Below are 27,884 nucleotides of genomic sequence, written 5' to 3'. Positions count from 1 at the left end.
GTTTATTGTCTTTTGGAAAAGGTGGGGAGATCAGACAGACTCATCACTATGAGTTCATTAGCTTGTTGATTATTATGGTAGAAAGAGTATAACTCATCAGCAAGGCAAAACTTTCATAAGTGTGTAGCAAGAGCACTGCAGATGGCAGCTGCCCATGTGCACGTATCGTTTAGTCAAGTCTCAATGTTGATGGTATCCATACTCTGCTTGCTTATAGCTGCTTTTCCTTTCCCTTATTCTGCTCAGACTTTTTGCTGCTGCTGGATTCTTTGTGCATGCTGAGATACTGGCAAACTCACAGGGTCTTTTGCAGCTTTTCATTATGTTTTCTTTCATGCATGCAAAGTCAAGATTTTTTTTTTTGTTAGGTCTTGCAATTGGTATAAAATAAATTGTCTAAGAAAGCCATTACCACTGGCTTCTTATCAAAGTATACCAAACATTTTGCACAACATGACTACAGTTTTATATACTAAATTCTTAATACAAAATAGCTTTGCTAGACAGCAATAAAGCTTTCATTTTATTGCTTCTTTTTGATTTACTTCTCTACTCAGCAGGAAAAGCATCTATTTCCATTCTAACTCAGCATACCACCAAGCATTCTGGGGATATGGTTATGGAGTTCGGCATAAATATGAATCTTTGACTAACAGTGCAAAGCTCTGGCTATTAAAGAGCTGGCTGAGCCCTGCTCCTGACATTGAGAGCAGCCACACTATGTGCAGATACTATGGAATTAGGCTTCATTTTTTCTTTCAAAAATCAGATCTTCATCTTGGAAAGCTACCACTGAAATATAGGGATAATGGTGAGAACTCAGAATTTCTGAAACACTGTTGATTTTTAGTCAGATGGTTTAGGTGTCAAGGAATAAAAGACAAGCACTAAAAATTAAGTTTTCCCCAGACTACCTACCTGCAGGACATGTCTAACACCCCTGCTTTTCTGCATCCTTTTTCAAGCGTAAGGGATGCCTATTTGAATAGTGTGTTTGGATTTTCTATGAAAATCAGGAAATAAGCACAAAAAGATTTCTCCTTAATCAGACATAAAAACATGGCCTGTAATATTTCAGGAAGATGCCTGCAAGTCCGAATGTTTTACAGTTTCTTTCAGTCACTGCTATTTGCAGCTTCAGAGACTGCTATTTGCAGCTTCAGAGAACACCCTCGGGGAAAAAAAGGTAATTATTAAATTTTTTAGAATGGTTCCATAAGATACATGGATCGTCCTTCAAGTTAGCTTTCCACTGATCTAGGACACATGATTTGAAATACAGGGTATTGCAAGTTACAGATGGATGGAGTAACTCATAATCTCATACTCTTCAATTAATTTAGAGAAGAAGGATGTCTGTGTGATGTGACCCTGGACAGTTGATTGGATTTCACTTCTCCTTTCCAGTATAACATTAACATGTTCCCTTGGGAAATTTCTTCACAGCAGTGGGGATCATGCAGCCTTGGCATTCACCAGGATGCTCTGTTTGAGCCTTATATGCTGCGTTCACAGACTTTAAACTTCTGTTAACATATATCATCCAGAGCACAGGATTTGAATTTCCCCTTGTCACCTTCTTGCTCATGTGTTGTTTCATCTTCTCTGCTTATTCCTTCTATTTTTGTTTTTAAGCCTGAATCTGCCAGCCGAGACCATCGCTCTGAGCCTGGACAAACAACGCTTTATTGAATCTGATACTGCAACAATTCTGCTAAGTCTCAGATTGGCCTGTAAAACTGAGTGTTGTGCTCAAACTTATTAAAAAAAAAAAAAAAAAAAAAAAAGAGAACTACAAGAAAGAGCCATTATCTGAGGCAGATGCAGCATCGATCTTTTTTCACCCCCACCCCACCCCCCGCTTTTATGTAGTTTGTCTTGTTTTATCTGTGAGGAAGCTGGATCAGATTTTAACAAGAGCAACAACTTTTCTTTCCAAAAAGGACACTGGTTACCATTAGTATTATTTAAAAACTTCCAGGAGTGTTCTTACTTTACAGGGCTTCTCTTCAGCCAAAGAAAACTGTGAGTTATCTGTGAATACTTTACATTCCAAATGTTTTTAACAAACTCTTTAAGAAATGTTGGGAAAAGATCTCTAGTAATGGCTGTTGCTTTAAAGTCCCTGCACTCAAAATACTGGACAATGTTGAATTTTTTAGTTCACATAGGGTCACATCAATATTTTTCAGTCCCTTAGAATTTATCTTCCATTAAATTAACACAATATTGTCCAAGCTTGGGATACAATGTGAGCATCTCATTGGAGGCTGGACTTTACTTTGTACTTGCACTATATCAATGGGGCTATTCATGTCAGTGAAACAAGCAACCTTTGGCCCCTGGTAATGAAATGAACATCAATTACATATATGAGACTTGGCTCAATAGAATTATCTTATTGCTTTACTTTTTATTATTAATTCCTCATCATATTTAATAGCTTGAAGCATTTGAAAAATAAACTGTAATATACTGGTCATAAAGGATAAATGAATAATGCTTTAATTATCTGGTGTCATAAAGCCAAGTCTTCAATTACTGCGCATGAACATCTTTGGTTCATTTCTAACAACTGTGACTCTTATCCAATAATCATATATTCTGATTACTTGTCAAGTTTATCCAGCATATCCTGTGACCTGATGGGGCTTGTGGCTAATCTGAGAGCAATGTTGTAATAAATTAATGCATTTTCATGCTAGAGGGTCCTTTCTGATTATCTAACATGACCCCTTCCATTTCACGGGTCATGGCTTGTCAACCACTCATACCTGTTTAAAGCCCATCTTTTGTGGCAGCCACTGAGCCTCCACTTGCTTGGTCTTCTGGTGGGGAACACAGGATGAGTTAGTTACCTAAACCTCATGAAAGCGATGTAGCTTTATTGCAGTCACTTTCATTCACACTTGGATATGATTCAATCATGAAATAGAGCTTGCTTAATGTTAGACACCCTTCACTGAACACACTGGTAAGTAACATTTCTTTCATACTCCATGAGGCTTTCAATCTGCTCATGATCTGGTGCAAAGCAGCTGTTGGTGTTTCACAGAACTGAATGGCTTCACTTCTAGACAAAAAAACCAAAAAACAAAAAACCCTTCATCCAACAGAATTTAGTCCTAAGAGAGATTTTTCTCCTGATGGTTTCCTTTTCTTTTTTTCCCGTGCCCCAATTGTACATAACACATAAAACCTAATTCAGAACAAGTGCTAGGTGGAATCTGAGAAGAGGATGGAGGCTAGCTCTTGTCTTGAACATTTATTTGTGCTGCTCCTGAAGGACTATCATGGATAAGAAAAGCATTTACTTGGAAATTTCAGGGTTCTGCCAGAGCATCTGCTCAAACTGATGTGTTAGTTTGCAGGTGAGCAGCTGTTTTGCAATCATGCAAGAGCAAGTGTGAGCCAGAGCTGGCTGTAGTTGGGTTTACTCGCTCAGGCTACTGCCGTAGTGTGGGTGCTGGCATGGCCACCCTTGGCAAAATGGCCTGGAAAACAGGATGCACTGAGATGACCCGTTGCCTTATGAAGCCCAGTTTAAAGCAAATGGCAGCTTCAACAGCTGTGGTGTTGGTAAAACTTGCTGGTGCATGAAGGGCAAGTGGTTTGGTTTTTGTGTGTGGGTGGGTAGGTTAGGAAGAGGAACTGCCCTAGGAAACAGTAAGGAAGAGCTATTTTCTCTTTGGCTCAGTGATTTATTTTACAACTTCCCATCTGACACTGGGAGTTCTGATTAGGTTGCTTCTCACACCCAGTTTTAAAGGAATCCCCAGGTGACCCATGGGAAGGGCTTCAAATGGCTACAGTCAGCATGAGGACAGACTTGTTTTACCCTCTGCTGTTTGTATCACTTGCTTACTGATGTGAGCTGGTGCTCCCTGAGCTCCAAATAAGCAAAAACCTCTGGTAGGGTCATCTCCCCTCCTTGGAGGCCCAGCATCCTGTGAGCTTTACTCGTTGCCAGAGAGTGGTTTTGCCCAGGAAGGTGGATCCAACCAAGCTCTACGACTCTGAAAGTTGTAAGAGTTAAGCAAAGGCAATGCTGAGCTGAATAGTCGTAGATTGGCTGCTAGTAAATTGCTGGAGGAATTATTTTGTACACGTGGTATTGCTGTATGTCTTTTTGCAGTTCAGGCAAACATCAGCAGAAGGAGGCACAGGGTGTGAAACAGGGAATCGCTCAGACTACAGAGAAAAGCCGCCCTTTAGCGTTCGGGATGAAATTCCAGGGTAAGTTTGCCACCAGCAGAATGGTATGGGGTAACACACAGTATGTTGTCTTTGTCACTCAAGTGACAGTGCATGCTGGAGAAACTATGACAAGGAGCATTTTATATGTGGTGGAGCTTGCTTCAAGGAAATCCAGTCTGGTCCTCACGGTAAGCCATTGTGAAAGCTCCCAGCTCTTTTCTTGCTCTGCCCTCATTCAAACTGCAATGCCAGCTTTGGTGCAGGAGAGAGCTCAAGTGGGGCAGCTGCATCTGTAAAAAAACAAGTCTCTGGAAGTTGTTAGGGGAAAAAAAGAAAATTGCTATATTTTTTGTGTGTGCGTGTGTGTTTTTTTTTTTTTTTTGTTATCAGGCAGCTGAGCAGTGATAGAGGGAGGTGCCTCTGTCTTCTTGCAAAGTGTTCAGGACCCCTTGCTCCTGGTGTTCATCCCTCTTTCCAGGCAGAGGACAGGACTTGCAGAATGTCTCTTGTCACTACAACTACAACAGGCTGTTGATTTTTTTCCAGGACTTCTAAGTAGGTTGTTAATCTCTGCATCCCCCATCCCTGTTCTTCTCTGGTGAAAAATGTAGTTATTCCTCAATTCTTTGGCTGAATCCCTTCCTTCCCACCCAACCCAGGCAACAGCAACGTTAGTGAAAGCTACAGAGAAAAAACAATTAAAATTTCTCCCTTGAAAGGCAGCAGATTGCAGCAAGTGTCAAGCACTTCACAAACTTGTTTCAGGAAGAGAGATGCTGACTCCAGACACCGCGTGTGTCTGTGTGACCTTCAGCAGACACTGCAGAAAAGATGTGGGTCTGTCCTTTATTACTCCAACAGCTGATTCTGTGTGGCAGCGCACACACCTAGCCTTTTTCCTTCCCTTCTCTCCCTATCAGGAATAAAAAATAAATTCTCTCAGTCAGTATACGCATTATTCAGATCTTTTGCCAAGTCCTGCTCTGTCCAGTGCTTTTTCCAGAAAAATAGTTTTTTTTATTGTTGCTATTTGTCTCCCATCGTTGTGGGAAAACTGAAAATGGATTCTTGCTCTCTTATTTAAGCTTTTTCTCGGTTCATTGATCTCATCAGTTCGGTTTTTGACTTGGGAGTGTTCAGTACTTCTAACCATGTATCTAATTCCTCTTGGACTAACCAGAACTAACCAGTAAATGCAGGCTGGCAGTGGGTTTTTGTGGGAGCCCATTGTTGCTATGAGCACAGCATGTTTTTGAGGTTGGGACTATGTTTTTCTTGTGTTTCTGCTTTCATGCAGCTTGCAGAATGATACTCTCAGGGCTACCAGTTATCCTGGAAGAAGCTGTAATGGTGAGAAATCTTTTCTCCGATTTAGTTCACACTTCATGCCACTTCTAGGAGGAAAAAAGAAAAGATATGCACCACCTCCTTTGGGAGTATTCACCTGCTCTTGTTTCTGCATTTCCAGTTTGCGAGGGATGGTTTTGTGCTGGTAGATGCTAAGTGCAGCTTTGCCTTCTCCTTCACCTGTGTCACTTCCCATCTGCTGGATCACTGATGAAGACAGTGTGGCTTTTATGGGGTAGAGGAAGGAGAGATCTGTAGAGCCTTCGTAGTTAAATAACACAACATGAAAGATACTATTGTCTTGCAATTTGTCCCAAAGCCTGGAAAGTTGGTTTTTTTCATTGCTAGTAAGAGATTTGATTTTAGACTTTGTTTTAGCAACTGTGCTTGCAAGGTGGGTTCTTTGCTTTATTATCTGAGTTTTCACCTCTGAGGTATCATAAAAGATTCTCAACACAGTCAGATGCCACACTTGTACTGTAGATTACTGAGGACCATAAATGAAGCAGAAGAGTATTGCACTGTTAGTGAGAGCTTTATCTAATGGAATGGTAAATATTTGAACACATGGTCTTTAAAGTTACTGTTCTCTTGCTTGCAGTGTTCATTTGATTACAGCTCAACTATGCAGTAAACAAGTTTTTTAAGCAACAGTTTATATTAAAGAACCAAGAAATATCTTCAGGCCAAGTGTCACTTGAACACAGCAAGACCAATACTGTTACAAGTCAGCTTTGATTCTTTCTCAAGGATTTGGTCCTCCTGTGTCAAAGGAGGTGTTTGATCATGCTTATGAGACCCGTATGCAGAGTCTCTCCTTTTCTGCAGCAGTAGAGATCTCAGCCTTCTTTTCAGAATTCCTTGGATGGCTTTGCACAATTTGAGGGATTTATGGACATGTTGTAAAAGCAAAGACTGGAGCTGAGAGCTTCCTAACTTCCTCCCCATCTCTGTGAGGAAACCTGCTTCTTGACATTGCAGTCCAAGGAAATGCAGCTTGCTGGGTTCTTACCTTCTACCTGCCTGTCTTTCCCAGGTGCTTGCATGCTTATTCCTAGGTGACTGGAACACTTCAAGTTGTTTATGTGTGTATTCTCACAGGCTTCCCCTCTGTGTGAGGCAAGTACAATTGCATAACGCTCAGATGTGAGTCCCCAGGGACAGGAGAAGCTGAGGTGATCCGCTGGAAAGGCAGAGGAAAAGGTCACGGCTGAGCCTGGGGCTCCATTCACTCCTCTGTGTCCGTGTGACGTGACTGGTTTAAGCTACTGCAGCTATGGAGAGGAGAACAGAAACCAAAGTAACTTAGAGGCTGTCGGGGGGTGGAGAATGATGGATGGAATTACACCTAGTTTTCTGAACTTTCACATTGATATACTGGTCTGTGGGATTTTTGTGTGTGGTTGGTTTGTGGGTTTTTTGGGTGGTGTTTTGTGTGGGGTTTTTTTTGTTTGTTTGTTTTTTGTTCCCCACCCCACCCCCCCGAACCCCACTGAAGCGAGTAATATTTCAGTTATCTTGATATTTCCTATGACTAAATTCATACATCACCATGTCTTTCCCAGTACAGACTATGCTCCTGTAGCTCTAGAGCCTCCAGTCTGACTGTAGCACCCTCTGTTACATACCTGTATTGTCCCACATTTTTTTCTTTTATCCTGTCTGAAAGCGTAGTTCATACTAAATATCTGCATGCAGAACATGACTTACTTGAGATCACTGGTGCTTTAATCCTGATAATCAATTCTATTCCTTCAAATACAATGCCATGCCAAGACAATTTGTGATTTCTAATGACTCTAGCATCCTGTAAGTTAATTTCACCTTTTATGCTTTGAAGGAGACTCACAAGAACAAAAACTAGCATAAACAGAAAGGTTTGTTTTCACTCTCTGGCTTTCATCTGTTCTTATAATCTGAAGTGGGTTCAGATGTCAGGAATGTTTGGAAAGCACAAAATTTTGCTTCTACAGAGTGATTTGAGTTATGTGACTTTTCTAAAACATCAGACTCAGGAGACAAGGAAAACTCAAAAAACAACCAGTGAAAGTGACTGTGTTGAACTTCAGGATGGAAAAGCCTTCCTGTGGATCATATTACATATTGGCTAAATATTTTGGCTTTTTTATGCCTTTTTAAAAATCTTTCTATTGCAAACCACTGCTAATAAGGATTCTTAGCACAAACACTTCCTAGACTTCAGTCTTTAGAAGCAAGGGTAGCGCTGAAGTAATACTGGTCTGTAATTCAGAATTAGTGAGGCATCACCATCAGTAATATCCTACAAGTATTTGCATGATGGGATGGGTGCAAGTGAACTGACTTATTTAGCTAAGAAACAGATTTGTTTCTAGTTAATTGTAACAGTGAACAGACGTATATTAGAGAAGGAGGTAGTGGATAGATGGCTCCGTATAACGCTGGGAATGTGCTTGGCTAATTGTGCAGCCACCTGTGGTTGTGCAGATGGCAGTATCTGCACTGCAGCTGTAATGTTCACCAAAGCCCTGCTATCCCCAGCAGAAGCAGCTGGAGCCATCAGAGATGGAAGAACGGGAACAGCTTGAGCTGGTCTCACTTCTGGATTCCGAGTTGCTAGCCACCGTACCTGTAAACTAGCTCTAACTTTTCACACCGTGCTTCAAGGCTTGCAGTGTTTTTGTAGTTGTAACAGGCAACAGCAAAGGAACAGCTGAAATATTTAAACCAGAAGAAGGTACTGAACCCAAACGAACAGAACTGTGTCAGTATAGAGTAGTCAGCATCTGCTGTGACATGGTATGTTTTGAGTCCTTTGTGTCATCTCCCATCTTATGTATTTAAGTGAATGCAGAGGTTTATCAGGTCTTATTTCAGAACTAGGGAAGATCTGCATGGTTTTAGTTCACAGGTTCCCTACTATACACTTTTAAAGCCTTGGTGGTTTGTGTCTTCTGTCAAAAGACAGTGGCTTTTCTAGCCATGTGATTGCTGAAGTCAGCTGACTCCGAATAAAAAGGCATTTTGGAATACTTGATCTAGAAATGTGATTTTATTTTCTCTTGATTTAGGTTTTTTTTTATGTTCATGGGAAACAAAATTGGGTGATTAAAGCCTTAACTGAGGAATGTTTAAAATGTGCATCTCTTCCAAGTCCCACATTTGCCTCCTGAGTTTTGTTCTCTGCTGTAAGCCTTCAATTGCAATTCTGTGCTTGCTGCTTGTTCTGCAGGAAAACACAGGTGAACAGAGCTGTGCAACCACAATGTTAGCTTTTCTTCTAATGCAAGGTAATGTTGAAGTGCTGGATTTTAGAGGAAGGCTGCTTGGATACTGGGAATATGAGTTATAGGGCAATCTTTGGAAGGACAGGACATGCAGCAGGTCCTTCCCTCTTTTGCACATGAGATGTATTTGGCTGGTGTAAAAGTGTTTAGAGCTTTTCTTCTTGGCCTTCTGCCTAAGGTTTTTTTCTAGGAAGTGGTTGTCATGTCCACGTTGTTCTTGAGACCTTATAATTAGAAAGTGGTAGAAGAAGGGGCATTAAGATGGTTGGGAGTTGGAGCACATGCCATATGAGGACAAGCTGAGGTTGCTAGTCTTGTTCACCCTGAAGAAGCAAAGCTTTGGGGGAGCTAACAGAAGTCCCTTGGTACTTCTGGGGATGTTATTGAGAAGATGGAGCCAGGCTCTTCACAGCTGCGTGTTGGGAAGACGAGAGACAACAGATGTAAGCTGAAAGAGAAGAGGTTCACACTGCTTATAAGGGAGAAACTTTTTGCCCATGAAGACAGTCAAGCAGTGGAGCAACTTGTCCAGAGATGTTGTGCAGCCTCTCTGCTTGAAGGTTTTCAAGACGTGACTGGATAAAGCCCTGACAGCCTGGTATTATCTCAAAGCTAACCCTGGTCTGAGCTAAAAGTTGGATTAGGGATGCCCTCGGATCCCTTTCACCCTGAATTATCTTATGATCATGTGATTCTATGAATTTTTCCCTGGCACATTTTTTGTATGAAGTATGAATGTGGAGGCAGCACCATTTTGGGGTCTTAACACCAGCATCAGGGAAATGGGAAGTCACAGTAAAGCCACGATGGCTTCCTATTTTTCATCAGCAGTTTACGCAGCCTAGAGAACATAGGCTTTTGATGGGTCCCCAGCCACAGTACAAATTACATAGATATTACTGCTGAGGATTCATGAGAACACAGGACAGGAAAGGAGTGCAGGAGTTTCTGACCATTGACCTCTGTTATTGCAGGCAGCCATGACATATCTTCCCCTGTTACAAAAATATCCTCCTATTTTAAAATCAGTTAATATTTTACTGCTGTTACTCCTGTGACAAGGCTATTCCAGAATCTCTACTTTCTATTTGTTAGAGAACTTCTAATTTATAGCTTAAATTTATTCATGACCTGTTTATACCCTTTTGTTCTGCTGCCATCTTTTCCCTATGGTTTAAATAGCTCTTCTGGCACTTATTTTCTGGATACGTTGGTAGAAAGCAATTCTATCTATCTCAGATTTCATCTGAGAAGTTAAACAAACCAGACTCTCCCAGGCTCCTTTCATAAGGCAGCCTTCACATTCTCCTTGTTATCCTGCACTGCTTCAGTCTGAATTAACTGACCTGGAACTAGATTACCAGTACAGTACATATCACTCCAAATGAGATCTTTCTGATGCCCCATAGAAAGTTGTTAATATTTACCCATGTCCATTGGAAATACTTCAGCTAATGCATCCTATGACTGCTTTTGCTTTTTTTGTGGCCGCCATGACTTTTTTGGCAGCACTTGCTTTCACCACAGCTTATAACTCATTGCTAATGCGTCTTCCTGTGCATGCATTTTCTACCTTGTATGAAAATTTAACCTTTTAACTGGTTCTTAAGGTTGTCCAGTTGTCTTGCTGACAGTGTCCTCCATCTTTGTGTTGTCATTGTACCCCCCTTTTCATCCTTTATAACTGCTAGCATGGATCCATCCCTGAAGAACTCTGCTTTTGTGGGATGCCTTCCTCCAGCCTTGTAGCTCTCCTTTTCACTACAACTGTTTCTACTTTTGGGTTCCTGTGCTAATCTCTATCTTCACAAATTTAATTTGTAGAGCTTCGCAGAAGTTGAGATAGGTGAAATTGACTGCATTTTCTTGAAGAAATCAGTTACTGGAAATCTTATGTTTCACTGGCACAACATGCCTTTCCTTATTCTTCCCTGAATCCCTGATGCTGTTGGAGTCAAGCCCAGCTGGCGCTGAATTGTATGCAGCACAACAGAGAGCAGAAAGGCAAGAACAGATCGCCCTGTGACCAATAAAAACCACAGGAGAGAATTCACCAGGTACCTTGCACTTACCTAACCCAGGCTATGTCCAAGTTGCACTATTAACACCCCCTGTCTTCCTCTTGTCATTAACAACAAGTCAAGGCCTCTCAATTTTGCATCCACTCATTTCACAGTCAACCTGAAGGTGCCAGGCAATGCATTGACTGATGGACATTGATTTGACATTGACTGATGGATAACTTCTAGCTCTTTCTGCTAATCAAGCCTGCCAAATGGCACTCCTGCTTAATAATAAGCATAGCAGCTCACAGGCAGGTGATGTGTGTGCAGAGGAAACCTTGATTGCTAAGCTTTCCTCTTGAGATGCCTTTTCTGGTGCCACATAAAGCACCAAATGTGTAATTTATGTGCTGCCAATATTTTTTTTTTGATTGCAAGTAATCCCTGCATAGCACTTCCTGTGAAGGGACAGAACTAGGTACCGTTGAAACATCATGGGTTGCAAGAAAATAATGATCCAGGTCTTGGAAGTACTAGAACTTTGTGCTCTATCAATTTTTCTACAGAATAACAAAAGAAATCAGCCTTCCAACAAAATAAATGATTTCTCCCAAAGGCAATGGTGTCTGTCCTGTGTGATACTTGCTCCTGCTGTAGCTTCACATTAGTCTCTGCCAAGTGATCCTGAAGTTTGCTTTAGTGGTTGGAGCTGGTGGAGAAGCTAGTCGGCTGTACAAAGCAACAGTTCCAGGGGCTGAACAAGAAAAGCTTCCACAGAACTTGAGACCTCACTTAATTCTTAGCTAATGTACAAATTGACATGATAATATTGAGCTTATCTGGCTCCTGTGGTTAAGATCCTGTTAGGTACAAGATCAGTGATTCCTGAGAAGTGTTAGTGAAGTGAAGCATAAGGGATGTCTTTAGCTTAGTGACTCCCTTGATGTTTGATTTGCTTTTTGACTGTATATCTCCCTCATCTGCTGCAAATGCCTGCAGGTAGGCTGGATTCTTCTTTTAATGGAAAAATCCCACTGGACTTAGCCAGAAACTGTGCCATTTTGAGACTATGTGCATATACTTGCTGCTGCTTTCAAAATTGCTGCAGGTTTTATCCAGCAAAATCCAATGCCACTGGGACAAAAAGTACACTTTTCTCTGCTTTTGTTGTTGCTGAGAACAGTGAACTTTGGGCGTTTTGGCTTTCAGCAAAAAAAGTGGGGTTTTCTGATACAAATCTGGACAATACTACTGAAAACATTCTCCTAAAAAAGCTGCATTTTCATTTAAAATCCAGCAAAAATTCAACAAAAAGTGCAATGGCAATTCTGCACCTCCTTTATTTTCTGAAAGAGCTTTCTGTTATGAGTTTATGGAGGGCATGAGGGAAGGAAGAGGAGGGCTGGGTGAAGGCTTGTCACTTTGGTGCTTTCCATGTACTCTGCATGTGCTGGTTGTGTGATGCGGTGTGTCTGTATGTCTCAGGGACCAGTGCCACCATGCCCAGGATCTTTCATAGCTCCTACCATGATGTGGAGGGGGTGGAGGTGCTGCGCTGCCTGTCTCTTGGTACACATTCCAGTGATGAGGCTGCACTGGGTAGTAGGGAGAGTGGTGGTGTGGGGCTGCAACCCCTTGCAAGTCCCCAAGATCTCACCAATTAAGATGTGGTTGAGTCGGGACTTTACACCAGTGATTTTAGGAGAGCTACAATGATATGACAACCATGATATAACAATTGTGTGTGATGTACATAGTGTTTCCAACAAGAATAGTTCTGAAAACCACGATCCTTTAAAATATTGCTCGTTTTTTTCCCACCAGGAGCCACCTTTAACTAGAGTGTAATGAACTCCCAGCAGTAGGCACAAATAGAAGTAACTCACACAGCCCATTATGCCAATTAGTTTGAACAAAGTAACAATGAGGGCACACTTTATCAAGGTTTTCATGAAAACATTTTACATACCTTTCCTTCCAGGTTCTGAGATGAGATAATCAAATTGTGCAAGGGAAAAATATTCTGACATTATAGAATCCATGCAGGGTTTGGTGTCCTCTTAGTTTCCTAGCCAGGTAGTGAGTTTTGGGCTTGTTAATGTCAAAACAGTGGTTGTGGTGGATTGGTAACAAAATGATTCTGTGCTTGAAGGGACAGAAGAAGTCTTCATTAAGAAGAATTTTCTGTTGCATGTAGCTAAATTGTGTTACAGAATGGTGATGCTGCGGGAAAAAAAAATAATTATTTGCTCATTTTTGAAGGAGAAAAGAAACCAATTGTATTATTAGAAAAGCAATTACATAAACATGGTGCACGTGGTGTAGGGAGCTATTTAAGTACTGAAGTAGAAGACCTAGCCAACAACAACGACTCTTTAAATGTCATTATATATAAATATTTGAATGTGTTTATGTGAACATGCGTTTGTTGTGGGTGTGTGTGACAAAGAGAGAGCACTTTCCAAAATCAAAACTTTTGAATTATGAGGAATCTCTAGGAGTTGACTGTTCTAATGTGTAATGAACAAGTCTAAAACTTGTTTCTAGAGAGAAGGCCAGAATACTTGCTGTATGCACAACTCAAGTCCCATTTATACAGTCTCTGATGGCACATACATGGTAAATATTATTTTTCAGGCGTTATTTGCAGAGCTAAGCCTCATTTTAGGTCCCAGTGTTGGCAGTCACAGAAGTTATACTTACATTATCAAGCACTGTGGTGCGATAGGAGCAGATCTGTAGAATGGAACACTGGATGCCAAAGACCTGCAGTTCACCCTGTATCTTCTTCAGGGTGCAGAGGCTATTTTGGACTAGCTCCAGCCTGTTTCCGTGGACTGAATGAATGCCCATAGGAGGTTGGAATGCATCAGGTGCACTCTTAAAGCATAATTTCCGCTTCAGTTTCATCAGGAACCCCATTTATATGCCTGTAACAACTCTACATTGGAGTGAAAACAAAGAAATGGGATTGATCTGGAGATTCAATGCATGAAGTAGTTTGTGATTGAAATTAAAATGCTCACACAGACTCACACTTTGATATGTCTGTTCATGTTCATGCAACCCCATGGAAATTAGCACCTAGGTCCTTGCAGGACTCAGTATCCAGAAAAGCAAGAGCAGTCCTTTCTAATGCCAGGTTTCTACTAATGGTCATTTAATTGTTTCTCACCCGGTATATATGATGGTTCCATATTGCATTACTAAAAGTTACAGTAATAAAATGCTTTATGATTAGTAAAAGGGCCCATTTCAATTACTCAGATAAAACACGAATGTAAATATCCCATCCAATTAAGCTCATGATCTTGTTTACAAGAAGACAAAAACAAAAATCTGTAAACAAGTAATTTGTGAGCAGTAGACTAATGAAGCCTGATTTTGGAACAGATTTGCATCACTCAGATGAGCGACTTGGTAACTGACTCACGCTAGCATTTGTTTGTAATCTTTGCATCTGTCTTTGCATTTTTTTAATCTCATCCCTCATGACCATTGTTTCTAGGACTGTTGTGTGGTGGATGAACAGCTGATTGCATATGATCATAGAAATTAGCTGAGGGGCTTAAGAGTTGCTGGGGTGAATCTGTGAATATTCTACCTGTTTCTCATGAGCTGCCTTGTTTTTTAAATCTTGTAGGAACCTAGTTACCAGTGAGGAGTCCGCTATTTACCCAAGCGTGGCTAAATTTGATTAGCAGGTTTCTAAAGCCTCCATGCTATAGCAAAACTGGCTAAAAAGATTGTGCCTGCTTCTCCTCCTGTCTTTGCTTTATGATTAAAGCATGGTGTTCACCTTCATTCATCTGCTTTTAACTTGTACTGCTGTGACTTTGACATCAAGCCTGTTGATGTACTTGACTTATATGAAGGGTCATGTCTGAAGTGGATGGTAGTCTTGCCACTGATTGTAATGTCGGCAGGAGCAGAATAGGAGTGTTTGCTAAATGGAAGCTGAATAGGTCTGAAGGATTTCTTCTTTGGATTACAGTGAAACCATTTAATTAAATACTTTTTGTTATTCGTCAAAGAGAAATAACTCTCTCCAAATAATATTTTGTACTCAAACACCAAAAATGGTACACAGAGCTTTCAAAACTCTGATTATATTATGACTGAAAATCGCAGAATGGTTGATGTTGGAAGGGACCTCTGGAGGTCATCTGATCTAATCCCTCTCCTGCTCCAGTAGGACCACACAGAGATGGTTGTTCATGACTATGTCCAGGTGGCTTTTGAATATCCCCAAGGAGGCAGACTCTACTGTCTCCCTGGGCAACCTGTTCCAGTTCTTGGTCACCCTCATGGTATAGAAGTGTTTGCTGACATGCAGAGGGAAACTCCTTTTTTCCCTGAAAGGCTCTGAGTTTTTTCCCATAATTGTGCCTTGCAGGCATGTCCTTGTTTACATGCATATGTTTGAGGTGACACCATTTAAGCTCCATTTTCTTGGTTTTTGTCTTCACTTTTGTTTGCATCACACCAGGACCTTTATCTGTCTACCCTGTCCATCACTCCCTCACAGGGCTGCTGGAAACTCTCCCTTTTCCCAATTATTCCTAGTTTAGAGCTGTTCTTACCAAGTCAGCCATCCTGCTGGCAAAGAGATCTATGCTCCACTTAATGAGGTAGAGCCTGTCTCTCCCAGGCAGATGATGGTCCTCAAACAGGGTCATGTGGCAGCAGAAACCAAATCCCTTTTGCCAACATCATCTCTGCAAACAGTTGTTAACATGCAGCATTAGTCCCTCCTCCTCACGCCCTTTCCTCTCACTAGCAGCATTGAGGAGAACACTTCCAGGACCCCCATACCCCTGCCTATCATCCCCACAGCTCTTTAGTATGTTAGATTATCATCGGTGCCTTCATGGAAGAACAGCAGGGAGTAGTAGTCAGAGGGTTGGACAAACTTTGGCAGTCTCTCCACAATATCTCAGATCCAGGCCTTGGCAAGCAGCAAATTTCTCTAGATGACAGGTTGGGTCAGCAAATGGGTCCTGTGTCCCCCACAGCCGAGATCCACCCACAATATTGCTTACCGCTTTGTCCTGGTGCTCCTGCACAACTCTGTGTCAGCTGGCCCAGATACTTCACTTGAAAGCATACCTGGCTTCTCCTCAGCTTTGAGGGGCATATACTTATTCCATAGTTTTAAGTCTTCAGGTGCTGGAGCAGAAGCCTTCCTCTCAGTGCCTGAAGTCACCAGCTTTCAGCCTTCACCCACCTTAGAGTTTGCAGTTACCATCCTGCTAGGGACAGGTTCTACCTGTGTCTCCACTGCAGTTGCTGTCCAGGGCTCTTGAAGCCACAAAGTCTCTGAGAAGATCCTGTCTACCTCTCTCATAATCTCTGATGTTGACTCCTTTCCAGAACTCCTCCACATGGTGGCACAGCGCTGCAAGAAGAACATACCAGGAAAGAAAATAATCTCTCCCAGACTTGGGGAGAGGCATCAGCTCTGCCCTGCATCTGGGGACTTACAGAGCTGAGTCCACCACCCAAAGCTCTGTATGGATTGGTACCTCCACCATGGCAGGGACAGCTGCTCCTACACTGCTGGGGAACGTGTTCTGTGGCATGTCAGCACCATACCTGAGAACATTTATAGTGTTCTGAACTGTGAGGACATGCCTTATTCCAAAACACAAAACCTGATTTTGATGAATCAAAGATTCTTTGCTATAAACCAACTCAAATCTGTAGGCTTTAATACATCTTGGGGTGTTTTTGAAATAAAATACCTTGTATTCACTCACGTTACCTGATATATTCTTCATGCATGTGTGCAGAGTACACATAATTCTAAAAAATAATCTTCTCAGCTGTATGCAGGCAAGGGTTCCAGAAGACAACACAAGTGAAACAAAATATGGGGCAAAATGTGTTAGAAATATAGTTGTTTAACTCCATCTAGCTGGTAAGCTGAAAACTCAAGCAAAGGCGGAGAGTAGAGAAAATGCAGGTGGGTTTAGAGGGTTAGTTCAGGATCTGTGCACCATAAGAGAGTATTTAACTGCACAAATGAGATTTGCTTAGCTCTTTCTGACTGCCTGTGGAAATCCAGTGTATTGAGTGGTTGGAAACCCTTTCACATAGAAATGCTGCTTGTTCTTTGCTTGAACAACATCAGTAAGACTCAAGGAGTATGTAGACTTCAGCAGTCCTTTGCACTTTCTTACACTTTGCCACTGAGCTAGTAAGTCCAGTGAACAAGCCATCTCATTTTTAGAGTGGGCGTACTTCTGTTGTGTGTCATGCTTACTGCATAAAAGGGAAATTTCAGAACTCATGCTGACTAAAGCCTTTGGTCAAAGTTCATCTTCCCTTGACCTCACTATTTCAGAAAAAAAAAAAAAAAAGAAGTCCTGTCTGTGGTACTGTGGTACAACCTCACTGACAAACTGAAGCCACTGTTGAAATGTCAAATTTGTATTCAGATGTGCAGGTAGGGACAACGGTTGACGGCTGTTCTACCATCCGTTCCTCTCACTGTACCCTATGCTATATCAGCTGTAGCCTGAGACCTAGAAAATACCAAACTGAGGATGACATTTCTATCATCTTGCTTGTGTTAGACCAGATAAAAGGCCTAAAAGTTTAAATCTAGCTGGGACTGCTTTGAGAGTGCCTTTACAATCCTGGGTTGGGAATAGACGAATCTTAGAAAGGCAAAAAATTCTCCAGAAGGCAAGTCTGGCAGGTTGCTACAGCTGAAGACAAGTATCGAGGGATGTTGCTAGTACGTTAGAAGACTTTCAAGTATCTGGAGTAATCCCTGGTCTGCAGAGTGCAGAGGTGGCCTAATGCTATTTATAGTATTCTCTAGGGCTATAACATTATGCATTGCCCTGGAGTGGTCTTTAGCAAGAGCTAAAGGGAAGTGCCACAGGTGACCTTGCTTTTATTTCTCCTGGCATGCACCTTCGTTCACCATTCTAAAGGACATGCAAGCTTGACTGCAGAGCCACAGCACATCCAAGTGCACGTGGAGGGAAGGGGTTTTGCAGAAAGACATGGGACTGTAAAAGATTCCTTTAGAGGACAAGTATAGAAGATTAAGAACTGCAAGAACAAGCCTGACTCTGGGTTTCTGTATGTAGGGAATTATGTGTTCATACTACATTCAGGATAATGGTGCCATGATCCTTGCTGGAAACTGTTAGGGCTACTAAGATGTGAGCAATGACTCTTCCATGTACTTATACACCTGTTATCTGGCAACAGATTCCAGCTTTTCATTTCAGTGACAGCTGTACCCACGGCTTCAGTTCAGGATGACCTTTCAATGAATATCGTGTTCTTTCTCTGACTAGGGAAGGTCCCTGATCCAGGACATCTTTGGCAGAACTGTTTATTTTTCCCAGTTAGCAGTAACTACAGTGAAAGTACAATAACTAAAACAAAATCAGGAATAATGGCAACAAAATCAATAGACAACTCCGGAGTCTCCTATCTCTTTTCTACAGCTGCATTGTACCTCAGCCATGGCTACAGTTAAACGAGCAAAGGAGTATGGTAAAGAAGTGTTTCCTAACTGCTTTTCTTTCTTCTCTTAGGAGTTCTAGGCAAGATGATTGTTCTATCACAGATGCCCAAACTTTGGACTGAAGCCAAAGGCTTGGCAATCAGGAAATGGACTTCCAGTTATGCTATGGTAATTTTCATTTGTATTTTAAATGTAAAGGTGATTTGGTTTTGCTTTTCTTTTTACTTTGGTGGATTTCCCTTTCACCTTTCGCAGTTGTAATGTACCTGATGGCTTGTTCCCTAACTTCACAACTCACTGAACTGGATTAATTGATGTGGTGTAATGAATGCCAAGTCACGTTAAGAAGTTTGCTTTGAGGGTGGAACTCTAGGAATTAATTGTTGGGAAAAATGCTGCATCAGAAAAAGATGAAGAGGAAAGTGATTTTAATGCAGAGAATGACTGTGAGTTCTCCTCCCTGAGATCCTTTTGTCTTAAAGCTATGGTACTACAAGCAGCTGCATTCCTGCAGTTAAGCACTTCCTTTACCATTTTATGGCACTTTCTGATTGTATACCTTTGGACATTGTTTACTGATATTGCATGGTTTCAAAGCTATGACTCTCTGGGGGGAGAAACCATAATCACCTGCCTTGGGTGCATTTTCTGTAGAAAACTAGGGTCAGTGAGAATGTTTTTGTTCTTTTCCAGCAGTATCTTCAATAATGTTAGCCAGCTTTGGCCAGTGAGAAATGAGGAGGGAGAATCTGCTTTAGAAACAGTGTTTAAAAGGTGAGAAGAGAAGATTCGTTGGGTGAAAAATGAAGCTGGAGCAACAGACAAGTGAACAGCCAAGACTTTGGACACTGTTGGTAATGTTTGGATTGTGGGTGAAGCTTGTTTGAGAAAAGAGTTAACCGATGAATCTCTGACCAAGGTATGATCATTCACGTGCAGCTTGGTGAAAAAGAACAGGAGAGTTTCAGATTAGGCGGTAGTAGTGTAGTCTGCAAACAGACTGTAGAGAGGCTAGGAAGTCTCCACTGCCTGCCCGTGGCTGCAGCTTCCTGCAGCTTTCCCAGGCCAAGTCCATCACTGGTAGCATCGCTATGCCAAAGGATGCAGGAGAGAGAGGAGGGGGTTTTAATGCATAGTTTTAACCCAGGCCACCCTGGGCAACAGGTGGAATTTTTTTTAAAGTATCATTTAATAAGACCAAAAGATTTTCAGGGAGGTAATTTACTAAACTAATAATAGATATGACAACATATCTGTTATTTTCTAGTTCATATTTTCATATGTTCGTTTTCTAGTCTCACTGTTCCATGGAGTGGGACTGGTCCAATATTTCTTGCTCTTGACACAGTGTCTTTCACCTGGTCTCCCTCACAAACCACTGTGGGTCCCCCTTTTGCCTCCTGGAAAGCTCATTGATGCTCCTTGCTCTATGCTTCTAAGGTTTGCAACCATCTGGAGGTAGGAAAGGGGGTTCTTGATACAAAGAGCTTGTCCATTCCCTTTTGAATGTCTACAAAAAGCAAAACACAGTTTCACTAGATTTCTTTAGTAGTTTTCTTATTTTGCTTTTACTCATTAAGGTGGGCCAGGGAATATTTTAAAATTCCAATAAGTACACAGTAGTTATGCCATGGTACAGATCCCTTATAATTTTTCTATTATTAGGTGTCACTGTTAATGAACTATAGGTTCTATTCCAATGTGCTTTTCCTGTACCTGCTATTGCAGGTAGAGTTGTAAGCAAACAAAAAAATGCAAATTTTCTTGGATCTGGTTATTGTTATTGATTTTTTTCATGGAGGCTGTCCATCCACTACTTGACCTTAGAAAGAAAAACCACCAATATATTGGCTGAACAAATAATGTCTGGAGATACTTAGTAGAGAGTTATGATCGATCTTCCCCATAGATAAAATAATTTCCATACAAGGCAGAATCAGAAGCCTTGGATAAAGGCATCTTCGAGGTAGCTATCTATCCACTGCTAAATATTTGCATGTGCACTTGCATGCGAGTACACACATGCTGCAAAAGCAGCTCATTGCATTAAGAAATGAATTACTATTTCTAATTACCCCTAGTAGTTAATTACTTCTAATTATTACACTGAGTAATAAATTGCTACTTCTAATTATGCTGTGGGTACAGTCAAAATAGTTGGAAATGCAATTTGCATGGTTGTTTACATCACAAGCATGTTTAAGTAATTGTGCTCCCTTAATTATGTGGAATGGTCGATGTTAAATAACATAACAAGTTTTGTAGCTTCATCTGCAGTGTCATTTGTTTACCATTTATGGTGGCTGGGTTTCAGAGAACTGGGGAACAGCTACTGTGTGTCACTGGGGAGTAAATATTTTTATTTGAAGCCTACAAACACTCCTGATTATCTATGACTTGACAGGCATTTCTGGGAATGTTCACTGTGTTGTTAAACTTGCATTACACCTCTAACTTCTCAGCCTAAGTAAATGTGAACCACTTGGAGACACTGACCAAATCCTGTTGTCCTTAATCAAAGTCTCATTGTGCACTCCCCAGGCTCTCTGACATCATGCGCCAGCATGAGGGTCTTCTCTTGCCCTGAATGCTGGGACCGTGTACTCTCACCTCAGCTAAATTTTTTCCTCAAGTTCACATGAGCATCTGTAATGACCTATATAATTTCTGTTCAGAAAGATGCCCGTTAGTTGCGTGTAAGACTGTCAGGAATTCCCAGCAAAAGCTGTATTAGCTTTCCAGATAATCTCTGTGCATTTTCATGTGTGCCTCAGCTCTCCAAATCCTTCTAGACTTGGGTGTTACACATCACAATTTGGGGATGATCTTAACTCCTCCTCCAGAGAGGTCGTACAGCAGTGGAGACTGACTGTCCTTTTGGAGGAAGCAAAGGTATGCTTTCTTTACAAGGCCTTGAAAGCATAACCAGGACTTGAGCTCTTCCTTGGGCCTTCCTCCTCTGTGTAAGTTCGCAGGAGTTTGCTGGGACTTAGGAGTTGCAGGACTTTGCCTCTTCCTGCGTCGTTCATGTTTATTTTTCCTGTTCCCCATTTTATATCTCAATTTATAATACTACTTGATAATATTAGAATTGATTGTAGTGGGAAATAAGTGTGTCCCACCAGAGGTGGACAGCCTGCTATCTAGCAAGAGCAAAAGAGGCAGGAAAAAATAAACTGCAGAGAATAAAAAAATATTGCTTGTCATTCGCATGTCCTCAGAGAGGGAAACAATACAGGAAATTTTGAACACAAGCACATTGTTAAACATCATTTTTCATAGTTTTATGAGGGACACCAGTGGGATGTAAAGTTAAAGAACTGGAAAGTTCTCTCACTGTCTGCACACAATAGATTTGGAAGAGTGGGTTTTGCTAGCTGAAGAATATCCTTGGTGCCCGTAACAGTGGTCCCCAGTTGACACAAGGGGTTTGTCATTCTGTGTAGATTCTGTTTCAGTATAATAATGTAAAACAGTTTTGCAGATAAAGCATTGTGGCTGCTTTGGTGGGAAGGGAGTTTAAAAGGGAAAGCAGCATTGGAAGTGTGGATTGCTAGAAAATGGACTACAGACGCATGACTTTATGTGAGGGAGCTGGCAGATGTTATTGCCAAGCCACTCTCCATCATCTTTGAAAGGTCATGGAGAAAGGCAGAAGGGCCTGAGGGCTGGAGGAAAGCAAAGATGATTCCAATCTTCAAAAAGGGCTGGAAGAAGGACCCAGCAAACTATAGGTTGGTTAGCTTCACCTCCATCCCTGGCAAGGTGATGGAACAGCTTATCCTGGAGGTCATCTCAAAGCATGTGGAGTAAAAGGATGTTATTAAGAGTGTTCAGCATGTCTTCACCAAGGGGGAAATTTCCCTGATTAACCTGATAGACTTCTGTGATGGAATGACTGGCTGGGTAGAGGAAGGGAGAGCAGTGGATGTCGTCTGCCTTGACTTCAGCAAGGTTTGTAATACTGTCACCCATAAATTCCTGGGATGTAAACTCGGGAAGCGTGGACTGGAGGAGCAGACAGTGAGGTGGATTAAGAACTGGCTGAATGGCAGAGCTCAGAGGGTTGTGATCAGCAGCACAGAGCCTGGCTGGAGGCCTGTAGCTCGTGGTGCTCCCCAGGGATCCATGCTGGGTCCAGTCCTGCTCAACTTATTCATCAACAACCTGGAAGAAGGGACAGGGCGTACCCTCAGCAAGTTTGGTGACGATACAAAACTGGGAGGAGTGGGTGACACACCAGAGGCTGCGCTGCCATTCAGCCAGACCTGGACGGGCTGGAGGGCTGGGAGGGAGGAACCTCATGAAGTTTAGCAAAGGCAAATGTAGGGTCCTGCACCTGGGGAGGGACAACCCCCCACACCAGCACAGGCTGGGACTGGCCTGCTGGAAGGCAGCTCTGCAGAGAAGGACCTGGGAGTGCTGGAGGACAGCAGGTTGCCCGTGAGCCAGAAGTGTGCGCTGGTGGCCAAGAAGGCCAATGGCACCCTGGGGTGCATGAGGAGGAACGTGGCCAGCAGGTTGAGGGAGGTGATCCTTCCACCTTACTTGGCCGTGGTGAGGCTGCACCTGGAGTCCTGTGCCCAGTTCTGGGCTCCCCAGCTCAAGAGGAACAGGGAACTACTGGGGAGGGTCCAGTGGAAGGCTGTGAAGATGATGAGGGGTCTGGAACACCTCCCTGATGAGGAAAGGCTGAGAGAGCTGGGCCTGTGTAGCCTGGAAGAAGAGAAGACTGAGAAGAGATATTACCAATGCCTACAAATATCTTAAAGGCGAGGTTCATATTCAGGAGGATGGGACCAGGCTCTTTTCAGTGGTACCCAGCGACAGGACAAGGGGCAACGGGCACAAAGTGAAACACAAGAAGTTCCTTCTGAATATGAGGAAGACCTTCTTTACCTTGAGGGTGACAGAGCACTGGCACAGGCTGCCCAGAGAGGCTGTGGAGTCTCCTTCTCTGGAGACATTCAAAACCCACCTGGATGTGACTCTGTGCAACCTGCTGAAGGTGAACTTGCTTTAGCAAAGGGTTGGACTAGATGTTCTTGGGAGATACCTTCCAATCCCGACCATTCTGTGACCTTGTGATACGAAAGCTGGAATGTGGCAAGGACTGTGAGAGGGCTGGCACTGTCAAACATAGTGTTTAATAACTTTGGGGAGCGAAATTAAACCCTTCATCTTAGAGGACACACCTCAGCAGTCAAAAAACTTCAAAATCAAATTTTAAGAAACTTTTCTCTCCTTTCTTGCCTCTGAAAGCAGCTGGTTCTGGGTCACCAAGGGTTGGCAAGGATTCCGAACTTGATTTAACTAAAATTTGTTATCGCATTAGAGCCAGACCCTGCAAATGCTGCCGCAGAGACTGCAGGACTGGGCTCTGCATGGGCCCTATGCTTGGTATGTAGCCCTGGAACAGAGCTGTAATGGAGAAAGAACTGAAATTATATTAACAACCTGCCTTGCAAAATTACTGTTTTGTTCTGCCTTTTATGCCCTGTGGGACTGAAATTCTAATCAAGGTGTTTGACTGTTTCTGAAGGAAGCTGGGATGGAGACTAAAGTAGGTGGTTATAAGATTGTGACTGTTGTACTCCCAAGTGGGGAATGGAGAGGTGTAATTCTGCTCATTATCATAACTAATTAGCTGCATTCAGAAGTGAAAATCAGAAGGGCTAGATCACCGCCTCCAACTGTTAATAATGGGTTATTGAATTGCAGTACATGAGACCAGAGGGACTGTAATTACCACCAGTGATGAGCCCGGGCTGTGTTCCCAACACCATAAAATAATTCAGCCCTGGATTTTCGGAGTGCTTTCACAGGGTGCAAGAAAATGCCATTTCTGGAGTGCTAAAAGATGAAGTTCAACTCCATGAACTCAGTCATCAAGCTTGGTCCCCAAAACAGAGTACAGGCACTCATGTGCATAGAGAGGTTTCACTGGAATCCCCTTGGACATGAGCTTTCTTAGCTCCAGGGGATTTAGACATGCTGTGCATCTGGCCAGGTCTCCAACCTGGCATCCTCGTGGAAGTGGGGACATGTTTTTGCAGGACAGAGCTGGGCTGGGCTGTGAGCTAGCAATGGACAAACTGGAAGTGATCTTGGTGTAAAGGTGAGTCTGAGTTAATTAGCCCAGTTGATTAGCCTGGTTGGATCACTATGCTGCACTGGCTGTTATCACATCTGGTGTATGGACTGTGTGTAGCACTGTACAACACCGTGCAGGCATGCCCTTTAGGCCAAATTCTTAGAGTCATTTTAAGTACCTCATGCTGTTGACTGGCACGACATGGATGGCTAAAAGGGGGAATTCAGCAGGTACAGCTGTCAGAGGGGCACAACCCTGTGTGCTCCCAGAAAACTGTAGCAGTAGAAAGGCATGCAGGCTGTGTTTTGATAGAATAACCAAACCACCTGGAATCAAGAGGCAATCTGAACTATGACGATCCCATTTTGGCTTGAATAATTTCAGTATGGCTCCCCTTGAGATAAACTAAGATCTTATTAGCCCAGCTGTGAACATTAATGGGGCCAATTCAGGAAATTCAGGAGAAATTACAGCACAAGAGGAGAAGTCTTTTAATGAGATCCATACAGCACAGCTGGAATTGATGGTGTAAGGGATCTGGGAATAGGAACTGCTGACTGGTACACCAAATTTTTTGTCTGGGTTATTAGCAGGACCTCTAGAATTATATTGTTATTATATATGGGATTCAGAAGGTTTCTGGAAGACTTTTAAGGTATCACAAATTTCAGGATTCAGATGTAGCTTAGCAAACTACCTACTGCGCTCCCTGTTTAACTGTACTAGGGCAAGAGTCTTCCACCATCACAGGGATACACTTTAATGGGAGCACACAGATACTGACAACAGATCGGAGCTCTCTGAAAACCCTTTTAGCTGAGCTTGGCCATAAGGCTGATTTCACATTAATCATTTGGTATCAGGTAGAACTGAGTTTTATGCAGTAGTTATTTTAAAAATCCAAATATATGCTTTTTCAGTATTTTTCTATCAAAATATTTGACTAATCTTGATAAGCTGGTGATGAATCACTCATTAATCAAAACAACATGGGTATGAAAATAAACCCTGGACACATATTTGATCTCTGAAATGTTAGCAAAAGTGAATAGTCACTGTAATTAAGTAAGTAGAGTTTCATAAAAATTACCTGACATCACAATGAGGCACATTTAGATCCCTCACAGCTCTCTTAAAATTTCTCACTGGTTGGTGTGACTGCACTCTCTGATGTTAAGATCTTCCCCGATGTCTCTTTCTGCCATGCTGGTCCTTACTCTGCTGTTGCCTGGAACTGAACTCTGGTGATGCGGAATTCCCAGCCCCATGAAGCGCTGCGATAGGGGACATATGTGCAGTTATACCTTTACGTAAGAGGACTGGGTTAGAAGTGCCAGCCAGGCCTTTAATGTTATTTTCCTAATCTTTAGCAGCTGTTGTTGGAGATATGGGGCTAGAGAACCAAAATAGTGATCTTCAAACACAGCCCAGGCCTCTGTGCCAGGAGAGCCCATGGCTGTCACTCCAGAGTGATCAGATCTACAGCTCAGGACTCATTCAGGCTCCACATTGGTAATCACTGCATATCCCATGCCTTCTCGGTGGAGCACAGCAGGTTCTCCAAATCATGTAATTGAGCAGGAAGATGCTCCAGAGTTGCACAGCTGAATTTTGTGGATTCAGTGTGAGGTTTGAGTGCCTTCAGTCATGCAATGGATTTATTGATGGCCCAAGGCCTGGTCCAGGACACCAGGTTGTACTTGGAAAATGATGTTAGGGAATAAAAGCAAGAAAGGGAAGGATTTTGAAGTCGTGCTTGGATCTGTGTGGGGGTTTCCTCTGCTACAGGCCTGCTGCCACCACTGAAGCAGGGATCTCTTTCTCATTGGGTTGAGCTGTGTTTGTTGCAATACCGTGCAGCACCTGTCAGCAGTGGCTTTCCAAAAAACGATGCACAGATATTGCTCCTCTTATTTTGGACACAGAAGAAAAAAAAACAAAACAAAACACAGAAAAAGGTCAAGTTCAGCAATTACCATTAGCACAAGCATAATCTATATTCAGTGTCGAATATTTGAAATTATTGAGATCTATTAGTTTGTTGAAGTTTGCAAAAAAATACCACATAGGTCATGTTTGTCTGGGCTCTCTTGGCCAAACAGGAACTACTTTTCTGCCCTGGAAGCCCTTTCACCAGCCATTTCGCAATGAAAAGAGAGAAATAAAAAATGAATTTAAACCTGACAACTGACATGATCTACCCAGGGATGGATCTGGATAGGAAACCTTCCTTCCTGCACACAACTTGATAGAAAACGTCCCAGTCTACCACACTATATTGTGCTCTTGTAGGTCTTTGATGTAGAGGTGTAAGGCTGTGTAGAGGGTGAAGCTGTGGCTGTAGAGAGTACTGGGCATACAATCTCCTCTAAGTTCAAAAGAACAATAAAGTTCACACTCTTGCTCCTTAGAGATGCCAGGCTATAAGTCCCTACAGCATGAGAGAAGAGAAATTGCAATGCTTCAGTAAGCTACCTCTGCTAGGTTGTATGAAGATGGCTCCTCCTTCCTTCCATTGCCCGCACCATTTACTGGACCTTGACAACATCCTGATCTTCAGAAGCCAAAGCAGTCAGGACAGATATATTGGTGCTCTGCATAAGGATAGTAGTGCCCAACACAGCTCATTTGTGTGGGTCTTTTAGGACATGTTTATTCCCACCTGCAAAGTAAAACACAAGCTGAGACTGATGAAGGTTCCTTTGTTCCTGCACTTCAGCCTTTGCTGGCTGAAGAAGTATGTGGCTTGTCCTTGCAAAAATCCACATTGTAAGCCTTCAAAACTGGTCTGTGGAAGCTGCTGAAGATGAGAAAGATTTCCAAGATGGACATATAAGATGTAGCAAAATTTCTGAGGAGTGACTGTAGGGGTGAAATCCTCCCCCTCCAGATCCAGAGGCAGAGTGGGAGTGCTCTGACACTGCTCGTGGTGCCTACAGGTTGCCTGCAAATAGGAACCCTTCTGATGACCTCAAGTCCATTTCACCTTGAACCCAAAACCGTGCCAGACTGGGTCCTGCTGAGGCACTTCCTCAGCTGATGCCGTGCTCTGCCGTCTTGCTGCCTTGCAGTGACCCTACAAGCTCAACAGGGTTGGTCAGGATTCTCCATCAGGACAGGTGACTGTGAGGAAACAACTCTGAGGATCTGGCTGAGTGAGTGTCCCACTGAGGGGATTGCCTGTCCTTCCTCAGAACAGTCCTTTGCTGCAGTCCACGATGCAGCTGCAGAGCTGGCTGGGGTGTTTCTCCCACAGCACACAGGAAGGGTCACATTACCCCAATCTTTCTCCATCCTACTCAGCTGCATATCGAATTGCAGTATGTGTTGAATGGTGTTGGTGTGACCTTTGTTGGTCTTTCTAAACAAGTATCCCTGCACGAAATGCAAGCATGTGCTAGGAAGTGAGAAATCAATGTAGTGGCTCTGACAAGGAGGGGGAGAATTATCAGCAAAGTATCAAAGATTTGAGGATACCACTGCTAAAA

The 27,884-nt window shown here is 42.5% G+C and overlaps 1 long non-coding RNA gene across 1 annotated transcript; it reads left to right on the top strand.

Moving 5' to 3' along the window:
• The first annotated feature begins 1,141 nt into the window (after window positions 1-1,141).
• LOC308060106 lies at window positions 1,142-27,884 on the top strand. The gene is made up of 2 exons (XR_013926607.1): window positions 1,142-4,236; window positions 10,765-27,884. It is a non-coding gene; the product is annotated as an uncharacterized lncRNA (long non-coding RNA).

The sequence above is a fragment of the Falco punctatus genome (assembly GCF_963210335.1).
Source record: "Falco punctatus genome assembly, chromosome: 3".
NCBI lineage: Eukaryota > Metazoa > Chordata > Aves > Falconiformes > Falconidae > Falco > Falco punctatus.
Note: the sequence above shows the minus strand (reverse complement) of the source record. Positions and strands in the feature narration are given on the sequence as shown.